The sequence below is a fragment of the Ambystoma mexicanum genome, chromosome 6q, assembly GCF_040938575.1.
Source record: "Ambystoma mexicanum isolate Mex_15411 chromosome 6q, UKY_AmexF1_1, whole genome shotgun sequence".
NCBI lineage: Eukaryota > Metazoa > Chordata > Amphibia > Caudata > Ambystomatidae > Ambystoma > Ambystoma mexicanum.
Genome location: NC_090937.1, coordinates 1,083,423,793 through 1,083,444,419, shown reverse-complemented (window position 1 = coordinate 1,083,444,419; position 20,627 = coordinate 1,083,423,793). Strand labels below are relative to the sequence as shown.

General features: G+C 54.9%; 1 protein-coding gene across 3 annotated transcripts in view; it reads right to left on the bottom strand.

The window, feature by feature from the left end:
• NMU (neuromedin U) overlaps positions 1-20,627 on the bottom strand; it is a 696,290-nt gene that overhangs the window by 144,408 nt on the left and 531,255 nt on the right. The window lies entirely within an intron of this gene.

The window sequence follows — 20,627 nt, the reverse complement described above, 5'->3', positions numbered from 1 at the left end:
GGTGCGCGGGAAGTTCCACACGCGAATAGCCTGGGCGCATGTATTTCAGGGGTGCGCGGGAAGTTTTACACGCGATTTCAGCAGGGTACGTGTATTTCAGGGGTGCGCGGGAAGTTTTACACGCGATTTCAGCAGGGTACGTGTATTTCAGGGGTGCGCGGGAAGTTTTACACGCGATTTCAGCAGGGTACGTGTATTTCAGGGGTGCGTGGGAAGTTACACACGCGATTAGGCTGGGTGGGTCCTCACAGGTGTTCCCTGTACACCCTCGACGGCCCCTGCAGGCAGCCCACAAAACAGGGGACTACCCTGCACACCTGCTCATGTCTCCCACCACCCCCACCATCCAGGGGCACCCTCCACCAGGCCCCCACTCATGTCCCCCTGCGCCCCCACCCCCCAGCAGTGCAGGGGCAGCCTCCACCAGGCCCCCACCCATGTCTCCCACCACCCCCACCCCCCAGCAGTGCAGGGGCAGCAGGCAGTCAGGCAGCAGCAGGTGGGAGCGTGCTCAGGGCTCTGGGGGGCAGTAGTTCGGCCTTCCGGGCAGGAGCGTGGTATTCCGTGTGCGTGGCCAGCTTGGTACGGAGTGATTTGGCACGTGAAAATCCTGCACGTCAGCGTGAAAACCGAGGAAAGGCCCTCAGCGCGTAAGCGCGTCTGTGACGTGACCCGCACTTGTGTTTCCCACACAGCATGTGATGACAGAGCACATGTGGAAAGACTGCACGTCAGAGTGTAATCGGGTGTGATTGGTGGAAATGGTCCTACACGCAGAAGTGACAAAGCGTGTGATTGGTGGAAATGGCCCTACACGCAGAAGTGACAAAGCGTGTAATTGGTTGAAATGGCCCTACACGCAGAAGTGACAAAGCATGTAATTGGTGGAAATGGCCCTAGCGCGTACACGCCGCGTAAGTGACGCTGGACGTGTGGGCCTGTATAAAAGGTACGTGTAGAACACGTTTTCCTTGTACGTGCTTTTCGTGGAGAGCGAGTGGGTGAATTCTGTACTTCTTGTCGTTTCACACGCGATTTACTTCACGGCGTTTCAAGTTCGTATTCCCTGTTACCTCTGACAGCTTTTTCTCTTTTTTCGCTTTTACTGGTTTACCTGGGCCTGTTCCCTCAAACAGTGTTCCCTTCTACTGTTGTCCTGTCTCCTCAGACAGCGTACAAATCTTCTTTTGGCGGGGGTGTTGCCAACCAAACGTGCTCCTTTTACACGCTCGTTTACCAGGCAGACGGTGAGTCACGCACGTATCTAACATCTGTGCTTGCCCCGTGTGTAGCCTACCCCTTCAGAGGTCATTCTAGGCTGCGTGTGACACGCATACGTTCATTCTTGTGTTACTGGGTGCCACAGCGTAGTGCAGATTTTTCTTTCTGCACACGTGGTCTAGGAGGTGTTGCGTGCACGTCATCTCCCTTTTTTGGGGCTCCTGTGCGTAGCGTGACCCGTCATCTTTCCCCAGGGGTTACAATCAGCCTTGCAAGAGCACTAGGGTACAATTACCATCTGGTACCCAACCCCTTTGACCCCCAATTGCCCAGGACAATAGTTTACAGCCACTCCCATACGCACATTTACATCAGTGCCATGGCTGGGAGGCGAGGATTCCGTAAGGGTGGCAAAGGTGTAAGAGCCACAAGCGGTAGGGGACGTGGTCGTTACTTGCAGGGTGACCCTGTCCCCCCATGTGTGGAGGACCAGTCAAGGGCACCCATAATCCCCCCCCCCCTCCCGTTGAGGCTGATGTGGCTGACACCATCCATGCTCAGCCCTTGTTGGACCAGCCCATTGTGGCACCAGATCTGGCTGACTCCATGGCTGACTTCCAGGTCAGCAGGCCTATGACACGTGCGCTGGTGCACGTTGATGTCACCATGCCACGTGCATCTGGGCCAGCAAGGTCATCTGCTGCACCAAGGAGGCAGGGCGGAGAGGCTGCAGGGGCAGCTGCGGCTCCATCCACCCCAGCCCTCACACACCCAGCCAGGACAGTGTCGGTCCTAGTCCATGCTGCTGACATTCCCCCTGACACCATCACACTAGAGCCAATGCCTGCACCAACTCCCATGCTGAGTGTGCAATCCCACACTCCTGATACAGAGTCCACCAGGGCTCCTGCCCCTAGTGTCCAGAGCGGCGCAGGACACTCAGGATCACCACCACCTTCCAAGCGGAAGAGGAAGAGTGCTCGTCCGCCACAGGCTGATGCCCCAGACACGGCTACACAGTCCGGCCCGTCCAGGAAGCCCAGCTTCACGGATGACGAACTGAATGCACTTGTCGAGTATGTGTCCGGACATGACAACGAGATGGTCATTGTTGCAGGATCCAAGACCACACCTGCACAACGCCAGGCACACTGGCAGACCGTTGCGGACATCGTAAGTGCCCTTGGAATCGTGAGGCGCACAGCCAATGATTGCTATAAGCGCTGGAATGACCTAAAGCGCAGGGCAAAGAGTAAGCTGGCCTCAAGTCATGCCGCAACTCTAGTGACTGGAGGTGGGTCTCCAGTAGTAGACATGGAACTCACTCCACATGAGTCAGTCGCTGGGACCTACGTCACGGAGGAACAGATCCAAGGCGTGGGAGATCTGGCTGATTACGAGGCATTGTCCGGTGAGTGCACATGCATGTGTGTGTCATCCATGTGCATGGTGTGTGTGTGAGGGCTTCTGTTTGTGTGCCAGGTGAGAGTGTGTGCGCCTGAGTCGTATGGGTCAGCCATGTGCTTCATGCAATACTTCCTGCGCAGCTGCATTTGGCCATAGCAGTATCCCTTCTGCCAACAGTAGACATCTAGCCCAACTGCACGCCAGTTGCCCTTGAAGTGTCACCTTGCCACAACATAGTTGCTTATTTTTCACTGTTCATTCAGTCAGATTGTTTGCATTCCCCCACTTTTACTAGGCATGTCGCTGTCCACTAGTCACATGTCTGACATGGCTATGGTAAAGTGGAGTGACTTTGTTACCTGGATATCATTTGTACACACATGTCCCTGTGCAATTGGACCATTTCAGACTGGCAGCTCCAGGTGAAAAATCTGACCTGTTAGAATTAGAAAAGCGATTACATGCGGGAACTGGACTGAATGAATAGGTGCTGCCCTCCTCTCCATCTTCACTCAATAGCAATGGTACATGCCATCTGTGTGATGGCATGTGTGTTTCACCTGGCAATCACAGGCCAATGTGTGATGCCACTGCCAGGCAGCATGCAGAAAATGTGTTCATCTTCCATCTTGGTGTCATCAGTGTGTGCCATTTGCCTGCACTTCATATGCAGTGAGGGTGCATGCATGGGAGGGTTTTAGTCATGTGGGACATGTGTCAATCAAGTACTGGTTCTCTTGCTTCTCAGCCCTCATTGTGTGCCATGGTGCTAATGCCTGTTTCCATTTCTTTGTTTTCATGTCTTTGCAGGGGAAGACGCACCTGATACTGCTGGGGTTGTGGAGATGGTGCAGACCCAGGAGGGGTCCGAGGGCCGACCAACCACCAGTGAGGGACGTGGTGTGGTGGTGGGGGAGAACCCACAAGTGCTGCAGGTCGTGCTCTCAAGGGGTGTCTCTGGCTGCACCTCCCCCGAGCTGTACTCAGGTGTTGATTCGGATGAGACCTACGTGCCGTCGCAGGTGAGTGTTCCAGGGAGGGATTCTGTTCTGTCTCACCCACCTGCACCAGGGTCAGAACCCTCCATGGGGATGTCAGTGTTGCCAGCTACGCCTTTGGTGGTTACGGATGCAGGGTCACACTCCGCGACATCTGATCCTGTTCCTGGGCCAGCAGATCAGAGGGGGAATGCAGTCCTGCAGCCTCAGGCAGTGCCGGCACAGCAAGGCGCAGTTCGCCTTGCCCCAGACAGGTGTGGTGCCCGCCGACGTGGTGGCCGTACGCCACCTGGCAATACCGCATGGGAGCAATCCATTTACGGTATGGCAACCCAACAGGCTGCATCATCCGAGATGATGGCTCAGGCCATGGATAGGGTGGCCACTTCCATTGTCCCCCCAGAAAGGCTGATGGAGCGACTAGAGCAGGCAACCGACTCCATCTGCCAGTCACACAGGGAGGACATGTTGGGGTCCAACAGGGACAGGCGGGCGGCACTGGCGACTCTGCAGGAGGCCATCTCCATTGAGTCCCAGGGCCACAGGGAAGCCCTGAGGCAGGAGCTCCTTCACCTCAGGACGACTCTTGTTGAGCTTGAGGCTTCAACACACCAAAGGACAGAACAGCAGCTGGAGCGTCTCACCCGTACGCTCTCAGCTGAGATGCAGGCAACGAGGGCGGAGGTCCGGGCATCCCGTGAGTTGTTGCATGGGGACCTCCGCACACTCATCCTCCAGAACCAGACCTACCACACCCGCATGCTTGCAGCCATGGAGGAGCAGACTAGGGCCTTGCGTGGGCTGCCTCCCATAGTGCAACCACCTCCGGATGCAGCTGCACAGGGTGATAATAGCGACAGCAGTGATGCTCCCACAGTAGGGTAGCCGTGTGGGCCATGAGCCCATGGAGGTGTTTTATTTTCCCAGGATCCACGCAGGTGGGTTCTGGTGTGCATCCTGTCCTCGGACCTCCTGGGTGGCCTCCCCAACCCCCCCGGGCCCATCAATGGCCATTTTTGATTGTTTCTTATTTTTATTTTTATTTATTTTATTCCCTATTTTTTTGGGACGATTTGTTGGCTTCCGTGGTTCCTGTGGGCATACGCTGCATTGTGGCTGGGCACATGCAGGCTTGTAATGTATTTGGTTCAGATGCTTGGGTTTGAGTCACACACACCCCTCCTGCTTCCCGTTTCCATGGGCTTGCAAAGGGTGTGCCCAAGTGACAGTGAATTACACAGTGACGTTGGACTCCCATGAGCTGTGTGGGCAGTCTGTAGTCAATACTGTGTATACATTCCCAGTGCATATTGCTGTTGTGTTGTACACTGCATGTTGCATTGATGTGTAACTCATCTTCTGTGTCTACCTCCCAATTTGCAGGTCCCTTCCTCATGTCTACACAAGGACCTCTAGTCTGGAGATGGGGTCCATGTTGGCAGCAGTGCACCTACAACTCTACATGGCGCCAACACTGCACAGTTGGTAGTGGTGGGAGTGCAGGCATTTCCAGGTGGTGAGACTACTAATATGTAACATTTGTGATGTCATGTTAATGGTAGTACGTGCTCAAGTATGTTGTTGGTCCGGCATTGCTGTGAGCATTTCAGGTGTTGCAGGTTTCTAATAGGGACACTGTACATAGTGACACTAGTGTCATGTTGTGGGGATTACTTTGTTTACCTGCAAATAGCATGACATGGCACGGTGTGTCGTGTGGCGGTGCTGGGGTTGGGTTGGCTGACATGGCACTGTCCTCTTGTTGCATTTTGCAAGTGGGTATTCATTTTAGCTGCTTGAATGTGTAACTTCACAAAACTGCATTGGTGGTGTCTGTGTGGGTAGGGATGCACACATTGTGACACTTCCAGGTGAACAATCTCAGGCTGATATGGTATTCACGGTTCATTCTCCAGACATTCAGGATCAGTGTCAGGTTGAGTCATCATTGATTGTCAGATGGAATGTGCCAGGGCAGTGCGCACTCCACAGGGGTGTGATTTCTATGTGAAGTAATTAGCCACTAGCTGTGTACGGGCTGCCTCCCCCCGTGCCCTTTCCCCTCCCATGCGCAGCGGCTGTGCATGTGGTTGGGGATGTGGGGCCACCACCATGTCCACGGCCAGGCCCCGGCGTGTTGCAACGTTGTGCAGGACACATGCTGCCACTATGATCCTGCACACTACTGGGGGAGCGTATAACAGCTGCCCGCCAGAACGGTCAAGGGAGCGAAAGCGTGACTTTAGCACTCCGAATGTGCGCTCCACTATGCCCCGGGTCGTAATGTGGGCTGTGTTATATCTTACCTCGGGTGGCGTGGTGGGGTTCCGAATTGGCGTCATCATGTGGGGGCTGAGAGGGTAGGCACTGTCCCCTGTGGAGGTGGTGATTGGTATCATTGGTGGGGTTGTGACCTTGCTCAGTATCCAACATGCATGCATGTGCAGTGGCATACATACTCACCAAGCAGCCATGTATCGCCATGCCGCCCAGCTTCTAGGTCCCGGCTTAGGGTGGACATTCGGTAAATGAAGCTGTCGTGGGTGGACCCGGGATAGTTGGCATATACTGAGGTGATGATTCCCTTGGCATTACATGCTACCTGCACGTTGATGGAATGCCAGTGCTTGCGGTTCCTATAGATGTGCTCAGATGCCCTGGGGGGACGTAGAGCCACATGGGTGCAGTCGATGGCACCTAGCACTTTGGGGAATCGTGCCACACCGTAAAAATCCAGGGCGGCAGCATGCCTTTCTGCAGGTGTTCTGGGCAGGTATATGTGCCTGCGGACTGATGGGCGTGCAGTGATGATGTTCAAGACCTGGTGTAGGCAGCGTGACTGGGTGGCCTGTGACACCCCACCCACTATGGCACTTGTCCGCTGAAATGATCCAGTGGCTAAGAAGTGCAGTACATTGAGGACCTTCTCCAGGGGGCTGAGTGCTTGGGAGCACAGGGTGGGTGATGTGAGGTCATCCTCCCACTCACTCACCAGGTCCAGTATTATGTGTGGTGGAAACCTGTACCTCCCATACACCTGGTCATCAGGCAGCCCGAAAAGGCTGGTTCTGGGTGTGAATATTCTGGCCCTGACTATCCTCCTCCTCCTCCTTTGGTAGCCCACTGCCACTGCTGCTAGGAACGGTATGTTCATCCTGGCGTCTGAGCTTGTTATTGTTAAAGTGCGCAAATTTATGCTTTGCGCGTGTTCTAGGCGAGCGTGTGACCCGCGCACCCCTGGAATCCAGTTCCCAGTCCAATAGCGTGTGGAAATTCCCACACACCACGGGATACAGGTGCGCTGACGTACTTGCGTGTGTAAGTGCCCGCGCACCCATGAAGTACACGTACATAGGCCAATCGCGTGTACGCGCACTTTTGTCCAATTACACGCGATGACACTCTGACGTGCAGTATTTCCACGTGTGCTCCGTCATCACGTGCTGAGTGGGGAACACCCGTGCGGGTCACGTCACAGACGCGCTTACGCGCTGAGGGACTCTGGTCCAATAGAATCGCGTATGCGTGCTGACGCGCTTACGCGCTAAGGGCCTTTCCTCGGATTTCACGCTGACGTGCAGGATTTTCACGTGCCAAATCACTCCGTATCAAGCTGGCCACGCGAAAACACACGGAAGACCACGCTCCTGCCCAGAAGGCCGAGTTACTGCCCCCCAGTGCACCGAGCAGCCTCCCACGTGCCATCTGCTGCTGCCTGCCTGCCTGCTGCCACCGTGCCCTGCCATTTGGTGCCTGCACATCAGCCATCTGCAGGGGTCCAGTTGCTGTGTCCACCCCTGCTGGAACTGAAGACTCCCGACTGGGATTGCATCGCTCCACAGCCCAGCCCCAGGACCCAGTTGCCCACCCACACCTGCCTCTGGGGTTGCCATGTCGGGCACTTCCACATCTGGCACCAGTGGCAACCCCAGGCCAGAGGGGCAGAGGGGCACCAGCTTCACTGCCACCGAAGTTGGTGTCCTGGTGGAGCATGTCCTGGGGCAGTATGATGCCCTCTTTGGATCGTCCCGTGCCAGCAAGGAAGGACGGGAGAGGATCTGGGCCGACTGTGTGGTTGCCATCAACGCGAAGGGGGTGGCAACCGGCAACGTCCTGAAGATCAAGAAGCGCTGGGAGGACTTGAGGTCCAGGACCCTTGTGAAGGCCCGGCGCCTTGTGGAGGGGGGCCGGGGCCGCATGAGTTCCATCCAGATGAGGGTCCTGGAACGCGTTCGCCCAGCGCTCCACGCCCAGATCCTTGAGAGGGAGGCCCGTCTGGAGTTGAGCGGTAAGTGTCCAAGCATTACTGTGTGAGACAGGGCATGTTGCGGTGTGCTGGTTCTATGATACTTGCCTGTATGTGTGCCATAGGCCATGTATGCATGTATGTATGCAGGGACATCATGGTAATGCATGTGCGACCAGTGATGTGTGACCCACATGGTTGTTGCACGTGTTCAAATGCCGCATGGGGAGCCCTATGCAGATTTTGAACATGAGAGCATGCCAGTCTCTGTACCTGGACATGGGTGGGGGTGAGGGATGGGGGCTGATGCCAGGTACATATATGGTAGCCATGTCTGTGTGCCTGACCTGCGTGTCTGTGACTTGTGCATGCCATGGATGCATGACACATGTGTGTGACAATGCACAGATTCAGTGAAGCAGCAAAACTACCCTTGTATCCGCTGTGTTTGGTGTGTTTGGGGCCAGATGGATGTGACTGAGGTGAAGTGTGTGCATGTGATAAGCATGAGCCATGATGCATGTGAGTTACATATCATTGAATGTTTCAAGAGTCCAATGGACCTGCATGGAAATGTCCATGGCATGTACCATGCCTGTTACTGTGTGTGTTTTGCCTGGACTGACCCATGTGTTGTGGAGGGACATGATGGAAGTGTACTTTGACAGTGGTGCTCATCTGCTATTGCTTCCTGTCTAGGGGACCATTGTACAGTGCCCTGATGCTTGTGTTCTTTGTCTCCTTCTACGCAGCGGCTAGTGAAGAAGAGGGCAGAGACGGCGCTGTGGAGCAAGGCGGCGGGGATGCCCCCACGGCTGCAGCGGAAGGGGTGGGTGAGCCCCCACAGGGGCCTGCTACGGTGGGAGACGGTGAGGAGCCATCCAGGTTGGTGGTTTGCACAGAGGAGGAGGAGGCCGCCACTGGGGCACACATGGGGCCTGGTGGGGGCATCCCTGCTGCTGCAAGTGGTGCAATCCAGGGCCAGGGGCAGGAGGCAGCACAGGTCACCGTGGAGGGGCCTGTGCATGTCGCTGTCCCTGACCCTGTGAGTGCACCACCATGCACCAGCAGGGATGCCCCGTCCCAGGCCCGTCCGCAGGTAGAGGGGATGTCCATGTCACCTGACTCCCCTCCACCTGCGGACGTGGGAACCCCTGGCCGTGTGGAGAAGGTCCTGATTGGGGTCGCGATGCGCGCGGCTGTGATTCGTGATGCCGTGCGTGCTTCCCAGGAGGAGCATGCACGTCATCACGAAGTGCACCGTGCCGACGTGGCCCAATTGGGATCGGCCATGTTCGGGGGTTTCCTGCATGTGTTGGCCAATCTGGCGGCCCTCTCCTCCTCTGTGCAGGCTATACACCAGTCGTTCTCCTTGCCGTCTTCCGGCCCAGATGCCACCAGGGCCCCCTGTGGACCTGCCCCGACCAATGCAGCCAGCTCGGTGGGGATCCCATCCCTGCCACAGTTGGGAGTCGGAGGTCCAGCAGGGGTGGACAACACAGCAACTGCACCCCAGCAGATGGAAGATGTGACAGCATCATCGGGCAGGGCACGTGCACGACGGCGTCGGTGGTTTCCATCAGCCTGGATGCCGTCGTGCTGGCAGAGGCAGTGGCGTCGGAGGCAGCAGCAGGCTCGACGTGGGAGGCATCATGGCTCGGGGCCATCAAGATCAGAGGGGCAGGCATCGGCCGGAGGGCAGGGCAACCCTGGGATGGTGGTGTCTTCCGTGTGGGAGCAGTTGGTCCAGCGGATAGGTGCGGAGCGGCAGCGGGCGGAAGAGGAGCGGCTCACCATGGTCAGGGCGGAGTTCTCCATGCGTCGGGCGTTGAGGCGGGCTGAGTGCCTCGAGGAAGCTCGTAGGGAGTTTGAGCTGGACATGGGGTTATCCCTGCGAGACCTCGGGGCCAGGACAGAGTCCCGCCTCCAGGACATCGACATGGAGTTCGATGATGCCCTGGCCAGCAACATCACCGAGTGAGCCGCAGGACTTGCCCGCTGCCTTTGTATATAGTTATTTAGTTAGTTAGTGTTAGGTTTCCTTTCTTTATTTTTATTTTTTTGGACCGCTCGGACAATGGCCACTTTTTTGTATATATTTTTTTCATTAGGTAGTAGTAGGTTTCATTTATGGTGTTGGGCTCATGGACCCTGGAATATTCGTGTATATAGTTTGCTTTTTGAAGAAACATTTTTTTTATTAATTATTGTGTTCACCATGAGGAAATGGTTTTTCATTATTTTCCTTCCACATGATATTGCTTTGGACGACATTTGTTTTTGGATTACTTTGTTTTTTTTATTTTTACATTTGTTCTCGGACATGGACCATTTATTTAGTTATCCCCATTGTTGTATGTTTGATTTGTTTACTTATTTTTCATCTTTAATACATGTTTTTTTAACTTTCACTTGTGGTATTTTCTCATTGGTTTCATACATGTCATGATATGGGTTTTGACATTCACTTGCACCCATTGTGTATGTGTGTGTGACGGACATGTGTTCATTTACAGACTTGCCATTGGGGTTGTATCATGTAATTGCATTCACTATGTGGGTGGATGCAATCCTTGCCTGGGTGTTTGTGCTGGGTATGCTGCCCATTACTGCCATGATTGAGTATCGTCAGGACCTGGGGGCAGGGGGACATGTGTGGGTGCCTGGTGGAGGCTGCCCCTGGTGGCTGGGGGGTGGGGGTGGTGGGTGACATGGGTGGGGGCCTGGTGGAGGATGCCCCTGCACTGCTGGGGGGTGGGGGTGGTGGGTGACATGGGTGGGGGCCTGGTGGAGGATGCCCCTGCACTGCTGGGGGGTGGGGGTGGTGGGAAACATGAGTGGGGGCCTGGTGGAGGCTGCCCCTGCACTGCTGGGGGTGGGGGTGGTGGGAGACATGGGTGGGGGCCTGGTGGAGGCTGCCCCTGCACTGCTGGGGGGTGGGGGTGGTGAGACATGAGTGGGGGCCTGGTGGAGGGTGCCCATGGTGGCAGGGGGGTGGGGGTGGTGGGAGACATGAGTGGGGGCCTGGTGGAGGGTGCCCATGGTGGCAGGGGGGTGGGGGTGGTGGGAGACATGAGTGGGGGCCTGGTGGAGGCTGCCCCTGGATGGTGGGGGGTGGGGGTGGTGGGAGACATGAGTGGGGGCCTGGTGGAGGCTGCCCCTGCACTGCTGGGGGGTGGGGGTGGTGGGAGACATGGGTGGGGGCCTGGTGGAGGATGCCCCTGCACTGCTGGGGGGTGGGGGTGGTGGGAGACATGGGTGGGGGCCTTGTGAAGGGTGCCCCTGCACTGCTGGGGGGTGGGGGTGATAGGGGACATGAGTGGGGGCCTGGTGGAGGGTGCCCCTGCACTGCTGGGGGGTGGGGGTGATAGGGGACATGGGTGGGGGCCTGGTGGAGGATGCCCCTGCACTGCTGGGGGGTGGGGGTGGTGGGTGACATGGGTGGGGGCCTGGTGGAGGATGCCCCTGCACTGCTGGGGGGTGGGGGTGGTGGGAGACATGGGTGGGGGCCTGGTGGAGGCTGCCCCTGGTGGCTGGGGGGTGGGGGTGACATGGGTGGGGGCCTGGTGGAGGATGCCCCTGCACTGCTGGGGGGTGGGGGTGGTGGGAGACATGGGTGGGGGCCTGGTGGAGGCTGCTCCTGCACTGCTGGGGGGTGGGGGTGGTGGGAGACATGGGTGGGGGCCTGGTGGAGGGTGCCCCTGGTGGCGGGGGGGTGGGGGTGATAGGGGACATGAGTGGGGGCCTGGTGGGGGCTGCCCCTGCACTGCTGGGGGGTGGGGGTGGTGAGACATGAGTGGGGGCCTGGTGGAGGGTGCCCATGGTGGCAGGGGGGTGGGGGTGGTGGGAGACATGAGTGGGGGCCTGGTGGAGGGTGCCCATGGTGGCAGGGGGGTGGGGGTGGTGGGAGACATGAGTGGGGGCCTGGTGGAGGGTGCCCATGGTGGCAGGGGGGTGGGGGTGGTGGGAGACATGAGTGGGGGCCTGGTGGAGGCTGCCCCTGGATGGTGGGGGGTGGGGGTGGTGGGAGACATGAGTGGGGGCCTGGTGGAGGCTGCCCCTGCACTGCTGGGGGGTGGGGGTGGTGGGAGACATGGGTGGGGGCCTGGTGGAGGATGCCCCTGCACTGCTGGGGGGTGGGGGTGGTGGGAGACATGGGTGGGGGCCTTGTGAAGGGTGCCCCTGCACTGCTGGGGGGTGGGGGTGATAGGGGACATGAGTGGGGGCCTGGTGGAGGGTGCCCCTGCACTGCTGGGGGGTGGGGGTGATAGGGGACATGGGTGGGGGCCTGGTGGAGGCTGCCCCTGGATGGTGGGGGGTGGGGGTGGTGGGAGACATGAGTGGGGGCCTGGTGGAGGCTGCCCCTGCACTGCTGGGGGGTGGGGGTGGTGGGAGACATGAGTGGGGGCCTGGTGGAGGCTGCCCCTGCACTGCTGGGGGGTGGGGGTGGTGGGAGACATGAGTGGGGGCCTGGTGGAGGCTGCCCCTGCACTGCTGGGGGGTGGGGGTGGTGGAGACATGAGTGGGGGCTGCCCCTGCACTGCTGGGGGGTGGGGGTGGTGGGAGACATGGGTGGGGGCCTGGTGGAGGATGCCCCTGCACTGCTGGGGGGTGGGGGTGGTGGGAGACATGAGTGGGGGCCTGGTGGAGGCTGCCCCTGCACTGCTGGGGGCTGGGGGTGGTGGGAGACATGAGTGGGGGCCTGGTGGAGGGTGCCCATGGTGGCAGGGGGGTGGGGGTGGTGAGAGACATGAGTGGGGGCCTGGTGGAGGCTGCCCCTGGATGGTGGGGGGTGGGGGTGGTGGGAGACATGAGTGGGGGCCTGGTGGAGGCTGCCCCTGCACTGCTGGGGGGTGGGGGTGGTGGGAGACATGAGTGGGGGCCTGGTGGAGGCTGCCCCTGCACTGCTGGGGGGTGGGGGTGGTGGGAGACATGAGTGGGGGCCTGGTGGAGGCTGCCCCTGCACTGCTGGGGGGTGGGGGTGGTGGGAGACATGGGTGGGGGCCTGGTGGAGGGTGCCCCTGGTGGCGGGGCGGGTGGGGTTTTGATAGGGGACATGAGTGGGGGCCTGGTGGAGGCTGCCCCTGCACTGCTGGGGGGTGGGGGTGGTGGGAGACATGGGGGGGGGTGATAGGGGACATGAGTGGGGGCCTGGTGGGGGCTGCCCCTGCACTGCTGGGGGGTGGGGGTGGTGGGAGACATGAGTGGGGGCCTGGTGGAGGCTGCCCCTGCACTGCTGGGGAGTGGGGGTGGTGGGAGACATGAGTGGGGGCCTGGTGGAGGCTGCCCCTGCACTGCTGGGGGGTGGGGGTGGTGGGAGACATGGGTGGGGGCCTGGTGGAGGGTGCCCCTGGTGGCGGTGGGGGTGATAGGGGACATGAGTGGGGGCCTGGTGGAGGCTGCCCCTGCACTGCTGGGGGGTGGGGCTGGTGGGAGACATGGGTGGGGGCCTGGTGGAGGGTGCCCCTGGTGGCGGGGGGGGTGGGGGTGATAGGGGACATGAGTGGGGGCCTGGTGGGGGCTGCCCCTGCACTGCTGGGGGGTGGGGGTGGTGGGAGACATGAGTGGGGGCCTGGTGGAGGGTGCCCCTGGATGGTGGGGGGTGGGGGTGGTGGGAGACATGAGCAGGTGTGCAGGGTAGTCCCCTGTTTTGTGGGCTGCCTGCAGGGGCCGTCGAGGGTGTACAGGGAACACACCTGTGAGGACCCACCCAGCATAATCGCGTGTGTAACTTCCCACGCACCCCTGTAATACACGTACCAAGCCAAATCGCGTGTGATAATTCCCGCGCACCCCTGAAATACACGTAACCTGTTGAAATCGCGTGTTGAACTTCCCGCGCACCCCTGAAATACACGCGCCCAGGCTATTCGCGTGTGGAACTTCCCGCGCACCCCTGAAATACACGTACCCTGCTGAAATCGCGTGTTGAACTTCCCGCGCACCCCTGAAATACACGCGCCCAGGCTATTCGCGTGTGGAACTTCCCGCGCACCCCTGAAATACACGCGCCCAGGCTATTCGTGTGTGGAACTTCCCGCGCACCACTGAAATACACGTACCCTGCTGTAATCGCGTGTTAAACTTCACGCGCACCGCTGAAATACACGCGCCCAGGCTATTCGCGTGTGGAACTTCCCGCGCACCCCTGAAATACACGCGCCCAGGCTATTCGCGTGTGGAACTTCCCGCGCACCCCTGAAATACACGTACCCTGCTGAAATCGCGTGTTGAACTTCCCGCGCACCCCTGAAATACACGCGCCCAGGCTATTCGCGTGTGGAACTTCCCGCGCACCCCTGAAATACACGCGCCCAGGCTATTCGCGTGTGGAACTTCCCGCGCACCCCTGAAATACACGTACCCTGCTGTAATCGCGTGTTAAACTTCACGCACACCCCTGAAATACACACGCCCAGGCTATTCGCGTGTGGAACTTCCCGCGCACCCCTGAAATACACGCGCCCAGGCTATTCGCGTGTGGAACTTCCCGCGCACCCCTGAAATACACGTACCCTGCTGTAATCGCGTGTGGGACTTCCCGCGCACCCCTGAAATACACCTACCCTGATGGAATCGCGTGTGGAACTTCCCGCGCACCCGTGAAATACACCTACCCTGATGGATTCGCGTGTGGAACTTCCCGCGCACCCCTGAAATCCACGTACCCGGCCAAATCGCGTGTGAGACTTCCCGCGCACCCCTGAAATACACGTACCCTGCTGTAATCGCGTGTGGGACTTCCCGCGCACCCCTGAAATACACCTACCCTGATGGAATCGCGTGTGGAACTTCCCGCGCACCCCTGAAATACACCTACCCTGATGGAATCGCGTGTGGAACTTCCCGCGCACCCCTGAAATCCACGTACCCGGCCAAATCGCGTGTGAGACTTCCCGCGCACCCCGGTATACACGCACATGTATTTTTTGTCAGCGTGTCCGTGTTTGTGGGTACCCCTTTGCACGTCATTTGTCCTGGAGGGCCACAGTATAGGACATTCATCATGGCAGTATATGGGTGCTATTTGTTGGCGCACATTTCTTACAGCCGCAGAGACGCTACCGCCTGCTTTCTTGTGGCGGTCGTGTTTGTGCCCGTGCGCTGGTTTGAGCGTGCGCTTTTTTGCCCTATTCTATTCCATGAATACGTGTTGTAGGCGAGCGTGTGGGCGTTCCGCGCACTTGTGCCCTGTACTTCCCCCGTGACGCCCACGTTTTTGCAAGTTGTTCCCCATTCCGAGTGTTACGCCCGTGTTCCGCCTACTTTTGTTGCGTGCGCCGTGCTATGTGCGAATTTCGCTGTGGCCTGTGCGATTTTCGCTGTGACCTGGCGCACGCTGTTAGATGGCCTGTGCACCAACGTGCGCGGCGCACTTTTTATCGCACATCCGCTGGTTTTCTCGCGCACGGACTTCCATGAATCGACGTGCGCTGCTTTTCGTGCGATTTTCGCACTTGCACTGCGATTTTCGCTATTCCACTGCGATTCGCACGTTTTTGCCCACTTGCGCCGCGCTAATTATTCCATGAATCGGCCTGTAAATCTAATGTTGCTAAACACTAGGTCACTAATCAAACACGCCATCGAAGTTGCAGCTCACATCCGGGATACACAGGACTTGATTTCCCAGACCATCTTTGGAATTGTTTATTACCCTTGCTCAAACCAAATACAAAATTTCTATTAATGAGCAACCTCAACTACTGCCTTTGCATTTCCTCACACGACACAGCAAATATGCTGGAGAACGCACCAAGCTCCCTAGGGTTCCATCAAGTGGTCAAAACAGCTACACACGTGAAAGGTCCTACATTGGACTGGGTAGCCAGTCATAATGTGAAAACTTTTGCTTTGGAAGTCTTGCCATGTCCCTGGTCGGACCATTCCTTCATATACTTCCAGATCATCACAGAATGTTACCCGAAAAAATCCAAACCAGCTAGAACTCTAGAATTTTTTGTAAGGAATTTTAAGAATCTCACATCAGACATCAGACACACTAAAACCTTGGTTATCCACACTAACCGCTGAGATTCTGGAAGCAGACTATAACAAACAAGCAAGCAATAACAAAGTCCTTTCTTAACTCTTTAAATGAAACCTCAGAAACTTTAGCTCAACTAAAGAAGAAAATTCTGTTCTGAAGAACCTAAGAATAATAGGTGGTTCAATGCCGAAATCCAAGAGCTAAAAACAAACAAAAACAAACGCCTGGACGAAGAAACAGTGCACACAAGGCCTGGAACGATATAAAGAGGCTGCGAGGGTCTATAAAAATGCAATTCTGCTGTCCAAAAAAGAAAAAGAACTATTCAATGATAGAATAGTAATTGCTACCTCAGGTAGCAGAGAACTATTCAAGATATTAAGAGAGCAGGAATACCCCAAGGGACCCAACAGGGACCCACTGGTGAAGGATAAGGCATGGTGTTCATTAATTCAAAAGGCTATGATGGATACATTAGCAGAAAGTATGGAGATAGAAAAGCTCACCATCAATACACCAACAGATATAGTCCATAGGGCTGTCCACTAACAGAGCTCATCCACAGGTGAAATTCAAAATTTCACCAATTACAGAAGTGGAATTAGCTAAGGTTATTAAACAGCTAGAAACTACCAGCTGCAAGGGGGATCCTTGCTCCTCCATGATTATTAAAGAGTCCACCTCCCTGATAATTCCAGCACTCACTAAATATGTGAATGCCTCATTTGCAAACAACCTTATCACCGAAGGGCTAGAGAGCCTGGATTACTCCTCTTCTTAAAAAGCCAGACCTGTGCCCACAAATACCAACAAATTACAGACAAATTACTAACACCCCTTTCCTCCTGAAGATCCTTGACAGGGTGGTCTATAATCAAATTGCAGTACACTTGAAACAGTCATCAGTTTCTGAACAAGTGTCAATCTAGATTCAGGCAGTTTCACAGGACGCAGATGGCCCTCCTAGATCTGAAATCAAAATTATTAAAGCCATGGATATCGGAGAGGTCTCGCTTCTTATGATCCATGATCTCCTGGTGGTGTTTGATTTGGTGAATCACACCATCCTGATCAATAGGCTGAAAAACGTCAGCTCCTTCTCAGATCAAGCCGCTCAATGGATTACTTCTTTTTTGAGCGAAAGGCAGGGCGGGTTAGCCAGTGGAGAAACAGAGGCCGACTCAGTAATATTAGCATACGGGGTCCACTTGTCTGTACAACATCTCCATAGTTCCCTTCTTTGATATGCTAGAACAAAAAGGTACCACATTTGCTAATTATGCGGACGATACACAATGCGTCATACCACTAACAGGATCACACAGTTTAGATGAATCTCAGATTAATAAGGTATACGATTCTATGCAAAATTGGATGGTCCTGATTGGTCTAGCATTAAATAATGAAAAAACTGAACTCATGTTGGGGGGAACAAATAATGAACTGACTATGCTAGGCCCCATTTTTAACTGTTTTAATATCACAGATTGCCGGTAAAAAAGTGAAAACCTTGGGCATGACGTTAGACCAGAACCTAAATATGAAGTCTCAAGTGAGTAACTTGGTCTCGTCATGCACCTACTACCTCAAGCTATTATCTCACCTCTGGCCTCCCACAAAACAACACAATCGCAAGAGCCTAAATTGGCTCAAAGATACATTACTGCTGTAGTTTGCTCATTCGGACCCCACTATCCGAGATCAACCACCTGCAGGTGATTAAGAACAGTGCGGTCTGGGTTCTGAAGGACGTCAAACGGAGGGACCATGTGTCGGACGATAGGCAAAGCTTATACTGGCTCCTCCTCCCAAAAAACTATTGACCAATTGCTCTGTTGGATGTTCTGGGAAAGATCTTTGCGGGTGTCCTGCTCAAGCACCTAAAAGAATGGGTTTCGGAAATTAAAGCTTACGACCCAAGGCAAACTGACTTTGTCAGTCAGGTAAATTTTGATCTGAACCTCTTCCCTATTAGCCTACTTAAGATGAAGACAAAGAAGGAGAAGGGAAACAAATATTGCCTGTATTGATATGGAGACCGCATTCGTCTGCATCAACAGAAACCGTTTATGGTTTAAAATGACATCAATGAGCTGCCCAATAGATCAACTGGTGGCTATTAAAGCAACTTATACCGAAACAGTGATGCAGATTAAGCTAGACCAGGATGGAAACCTCAGTAGAGAGATAAAACTGTAAAAGGACTCAAACAGGGCTGCCTTTTGGCACCCATTCGATACAATATGTTTGCCTCGGTCTTGAAAGAGATCCTCGACCCACCAAAGTCTTGTCCACCGAAAATGTATGGAATATCGGCTGGTTGGCTGCTATACGCCGACGATTTAGTCCTGTTGGATAAGACTCCCTTCTGGAAGCTCTACAAAACTATGTATACCAGAACGGTATGAAAATTAACTGAGAAAAACAGAAATCCTGACGATGGGAAACCTAAAATCAAGAAATAAGAAACCATTTTCATGGTTGTTGGGCTCAAACAAAATAAGATCTATGCCTGAAATAAAATATGTGGGGATAACAATCAGCTCAAATTGCTGGGAGAAACCCTGGCTACTTACCAGGCAGGTAAAAATCAAACAACTGACAGCCCATGGTACAATAATAGGGAGAAAATATGGGAAATTCGCCCTATTACGAGTTATTGCCTTCTACAACCAGAAAGTAGTTCCCACATTGACATATGCGGCAGAGGCGTGTTTGGGAATCCCCAGCGTAGTTTGGGACAAATTGGAGGGCAGTTACTGGCAGCAGATCTGTTATGCTCACCTGGTATTCACAGGGACGCCACCCAGCCGGGTTACTCACTAGTATGCTTCTCAGCTTTGCCCTGATGTGGTCTGCGGGGAAGGTTCTGTCTGAAAATACAGGAGAACTGTGTTCAAGACTGACCGACTGGGGTAAGTATCCTCCCTCCACCCCCATATGATTTCAGTCCCTCTGGCGCCCTCTCCTCACCTTGTGGTAGAATTAGGCATGCTCTCCGTCCTGCCTTCTTTACAGGGGCGCGTTGTCTTTCATGGGCGAGTGCGGTCCAGTTACTTCACTGACGCCGGCCCATTTGATATTGTTCAGGTATTGATGTTCTTTAGTTTTGTTGCTATCCTGCATGCCTTTCTTTGTTTAAAATGTCTCTTTTTTCTCCCTTAGGTATGCGGAGCTTCAGCACCGCAAACTGGCTTGGTTGAGCCCCGCTGGTAAATGATGGCGCATTAAGAGTGCTATGATGCGGTAAGTAAGCGCTATGCGCAGCGCTGCGAAGTCTTGCCTTTGCTAACCTGTGTTTTCCTTCCTTGTAGGTCGCGGTGTTCTTTAGCGCGAGTGGAATGTCCGGAGTGGTGCCAGCCGAGAGGCGACCAGCCATGTAAGCCTTTTGAGCAGTTTGTAATTTGTAAATGTCTCTACTGCTTGTTTTAATGTTGCCTCTATCTTCCTCCTTCAGGTCGTTCTGTTCGGGAGGCGTGCAGATTCGAGGAAGCTGTTCTCAGTAGCTGCGAGTGTTTAAAGATGAAGACTGCAGGTAAGATGCTGCTGCTAATGATGTTCCTTTTGTCTCCTTGCAGGTTCTGCTTCTCTGAGGTTCAAGGGAATAGCTGGACACGGTGAGCATCACGTTGCAAGCTGCAAAGTAACGCAAAGCGTGTTGTCTTGTTCGGGTGTGGTTTAAATAGCCCCAACAAAATAGTCCAGGTAAAGTAGTCCCAAGGCTGCCACACCCAAAACACTAGACCGCATAGCTTGGTTCTTAGGAACCAAGCTATGTGGATGCCTCCATGTTGACTGACAATACAATAAAGTAGTTCCCAAGCACATTGTTTTTCATGGTGTATGAGCCTGGCTCCATAGGTGCCAGGACTGGCCCCATGAGGGCTTTTGAAGAGGATGCCAGGCTCTAGAGGCCCGAGTACTGACTCCACCTGGCCAATGGGTTTGCCAGAGGGGGTTGTGGGTGAGGGTCGTGACAAGATCCTAAGACTGCCAAAGGCCCTGCCATTGGCAATCCTGAGACATGAGCTGGGTCTGCTGTCTCTGCATGTCTGTATCGTCTGGAGAGCCCTGTCTACCTTTAGAAAATTACGCTCCTTGGATTGCCAGCCACAGCTTCTTATCATAAAGATGAAAGAAGATGGCATGAAAGACTGGGTGTTCAACCTTTGGAGAGACAGTTGCCTAAACATTCTAAAAGATCTAGGAAAGACAATTGATATCCTTTGCAGAAATCCGTTACTGGCCAATGGAGCACTGTGGGCGGCAGACTGGTCTGCAACAGAAGCAAAAAGATCGAACTCTAAGCTACACACCCTATCCAAATTAATTATGGGACAATTGAACATTACCCCTCGGTATTTGAAGAAATGTTCTCGTTCAAAATATAGGGATATGTTCTTGAGATTTCGACTGAACATCCTACACACTAAGGTCATCCTGTTTAGATACGGTGGCATGGAGGGAAACAACAGATGCCGATTATGTAAATCACAGCAAGAATCTCTCAGGCACTTGATTCTTTTTTGTCTTGAGTTAAGATCTGAGAGAACTCTCTACTTGCATGACCACATGGTGAAATCTTTTGGATTAGATGCAGAAGCATGGTGGGAATGTCTTTATGGAGGATCATACTGGACCTTAACAAGACTCTTGGTGACATTTCTAGAGTTCATCTTTAACCAAAAAAATAAAGGGAAACTCACACAATAAAACTCAAAATGAGAACTTGGTAGAGGTTGTGTGAAGGCAGATTGCTCCTAGG